Source organism: Podarcis vaucheri (assembly GCF_965113315.1).
Source record: "Podarcis vaucheri genome assembly, chromosome: 8".
NCBI lineage: Eukaryota > Metazoa > Chordata > Lepidosauria > Squamata > Lacertidae > Podarcis > Podarcis vaucheri.
Genome location: NC_138766.1, coordinates 54,497,821 through 54,501,611, shown reverse-complemented (window position 1 = coordinate 54,501,611; position 3,791 = coordinate 54,497,821).

Genomic DNA, 3,791 nt, shown 5'->3' with positions numbered 1-3,791 from the left:
GAAAGCAGCATACAAAATGAAATTTTAAAAGAATAAAATTAAATACACCTATATAACAAAAGCATTTTCCAGGCCACAGCCAGAAAAAAATTAGATTTTCCTAATACTGTTGTGATGGCTTTTGTTAAAAGAATAGATATTACATTGTAATTTAACATTATTCAACATTGTAATTCAACCAAACACTTGGGACAATTATGAGTTTCCATTCATAACAGCCAGGTTCACAAATGAAATATTTGTCCACATTTAAACTGTGATTATACAACTCATGTTAGGGCTGTGTGACTGAGTGCCTTCCAATTCCTAGATCCAGCAAGGATTCAGTTGTTGAATTAGCCAGGCAAGGGGCCAGACCTCACCACCACCCTATCCTGCTCCATCCCCTTCTCAGAGAAAGCAGTGCCACCACTGAGAGGGCACTGCTATGGTTCCAGCTTCCTTCATGTGCTGCTGCTGCTGGTGATGCAAACGAAAGAGAACAACATTGTGCAACAACCTAATTGTAATGATATAAAAAGATGCTTTAAAAAACCTCCCAAAACCTAGTGTTCACGGAGAAATATTATTATGCCAGTCAATGGGGCATTTGCAAAAAATGAAAAATATCACCATAGCATTACAGAGTTGGAAAAGATCTTGGAGGTCATCTAGGGCTGCTGGGAACTGGAGTCCAACAAAATGTTGGTGTAGACAATACAGAGCTAAATGGATCAACTTGGTTGTACAGGGCAGTGCTCCATGTTTCTTTGCAGAAATTTTAAGATCACTAACATCTCTTCCTTTATTTTTCTCTTATCCAGGTGAAACATACCCAGCTGTTTCAGCTGTTCCTCATAGTTCCTTAGTTTCCAGAGCATGCACAGCACAAGGTAATCCTTCTCTGTTGAACCCAGTAAGGATTTGATTCTAGCCATCCTTCCTGCACCATCACAGACTTGCAGTTTTGAAGTGGATTGAGCGATGCACTTCCTTTGAGGAAGAGACAGGCTGGCTGGTACTCTATTCATACAGTTTGGTGGAGCTGTTCATATTGTAGAGCTACTGCAGTTGCTCCATGTAGTCCAGTAGCACAAGGACAATTTGGATTAGTCCAGTCCTATTCACAAGTCTTTCAGTAGTCCTAGATCTAATTTACTTTATAATGAAAAACACAATGGGCCACAGGCCACACTGGGAAGAGATCAATACTCATACTAGACATATTGCTCACAAAATATGTTCTGAATCTTTTCAGGTTGTCTCTGATTTGAACTCAGAGGGCCATTCACAGCTTTCCTCTTCAACTTTTAAACCCACAGGGCTACAGTTTCCTCAAAGTCACGCACATTGTGACAGATCAACAGGAGTCCTGAAGCATCAGTATTGGTGCCTGCACTAAGAGTGCACTTTCCCTCCCTCTTTTTAACATTCCCTCTTCAGTAGAATTCAAAATGCTATTGAAAGGGAAACAGGCTTGTTCTTCTTATCCTTTCTTCCGGTGATCAACTCCCAAATGGCCTTTTCCCCATTAACAAGAAGAAAGGACCGTGTCATATAGTGACAGCAAAGGGGACTAAATCTGCTGGATCTTCTTCAAAGGGAATGAAATCCTGTTTCCAATTAATGGTTATTAGAGATGCACCTGTGAAACTCACACTGTTTTTTAAAGGCAAGCAACCCAATTCCATGTTGCAATTTCTGAACTGTTAGCTGATCCGGCTTCTGTTTCCATGGAACTTACTGCACACTCAAAACACAGCAAATAGTTATTTTATTATGATTACTTGGATAACACATAAAGGTAAAGGGACCCCTGACCATTAGGTCCAGTCGTGGCCGACTCTGGGGTTGCGGCGCTCATTTCGCTTTATTGGCCGAGGGAGCTGGTGTACAGCTTCCGGGTCATGTGGCCAGCATGACTAAGCCACTTCTGGCGAACCAGAGCAGCGCATGGAAACAGCGTTTACCTTCCCGCCAGAGTGGTACCTATTTATCTACTTGCACTTTGACATGCTTTCGAACTGCTAGGTGGGCAGGAGCAGGGACCGAGCAATGGAAGCTCACCCCGTTGCTGGGATTCGAACTGCCGACCTTCTGATCGGCAAGTCCTAGGCTCTGTGGTTTAACCCACAGTGCCACCTGCGTCCCTTAGGATAACACATAGTGTGGATTTATAGAATGTTTTCATTTTCTGTGGGCACAATTCACCTAATGAGCCCTGTCTGTGGAAGCTCTGTGCAAGGACTTCTGCTTATATAATGGATCTTCCCCTCCCCACTTGTGTGCCCCCAGAAATTGGCTGGGAATGTGTTGGGAGAACCCCCAGAATAGCACACAGAGGGAGGAAAGCAGAATTGTTCCATCTGGCCACCTGAAATGCTTGCACAGACAGAACCCGTCCCCGCATCCCGCTTCATTATGCTACAACTGTATTCAGGGAAAGCCTAGAAAACTGATTTCATACCCTTCTGGTGAGAAACCTCAAGGGTTCCAAGCACTTACCCAGGGTTTTGTTTCTTTGGAAGAAAGTTCAGTGGAGACTGTGGTGTTCTTCGGATATATGGTTCTATTTTCACATACATACAAGCTGATGGAGCGGCTCGCAGTATTAGATCTTGCTTCCCCATTAGGTTTCCAGAGAAGCACCAAAGCTTTGCATAGAGCAAACCTGTCTCTATGTCTCCAACTTCTCTACCTGCTTTCTGTCCAGCTCACACTACACTCCCCTTTGTTTTGTCTACCTGGCAGTTAGGTGAGGTGGGGAGGCCCACCCATTTGCCTAGAGGGCACCATCACTCTTGCAGCCTAGCTCATTCTTTGGGAATGCTAATGAAAGACATTTAAGTGACCGACCAAGTCCATTGCCTTACAATTGCCTAGTTCAGCAATAGAATCCTCTATCAGAGCTTTTAACCCTTACTGAAGGAGCGTCTCCACCCCCAACATTCTACCCGGACCCTGAGGTCCAGTGCTGAGGGCTTTCTGGTGTTTCCCTCAGTGCGAGAAGCCAAGTTACAGGGAACCAGGCAGAGGGCTTTCTCAGTAGTGGCACCCACCCTATGGAACGCCCTCCCACCAGATGTCAAAGAGAACAACAACTACCAGATTTTTAGAAGACATCTGAAGGCAGCCCTGTTTAGGGAAGCTTTTAACGTTTGATGCATTACTGTATTTTAATATTTTGTTGAAAGCTGCCCAGAGTGGCTGGGGAAGTATGTATGTATGTATGTATAAATAAATGAATAAATAAATAAATAAATAAATACTGGATGCAGGACCCCAAGAATTAAGTGGTACTCAGGGCATCATCCAGACTGACCCCCCAAACTTACAACAATATTCATTGCTATGCTTGTTTCCTAGCAGCACCAGGAGTGGGGGAGGAATGAAGTATCCACGATTTCAGTAGTGTGCACACACTGCACATTCACATTTAAACCATAGTTTATTTTAACTATGGGTTAAAGTGGTATGCAAACCAGAGCATAAGGAGTTTCTTAAGTTACCTCCATAGCTCTTCAAAGACTCTCCAGTTTTTGTTCATCAGCACACTGAGAGTACACAGATCATTCACAAAGGTAGACGTTTTAGAGCCCATTTAAAAGTCCAGTTTGCACAATCACCTTGTTTCCTTCAGGAGGTACTTTAGAAAATTATTAATTCCTGAATAATGTTTGCTGCTCTTTAGACTTAGTGCTCAAGGACAGATAATTATCTCTGCTATATAAAATTGTGTTTACCTGCCCTGATGCCATGGGATAAGGGGAGCTGTACATTTAAATATAACACATTAATCATTATGTCCCACT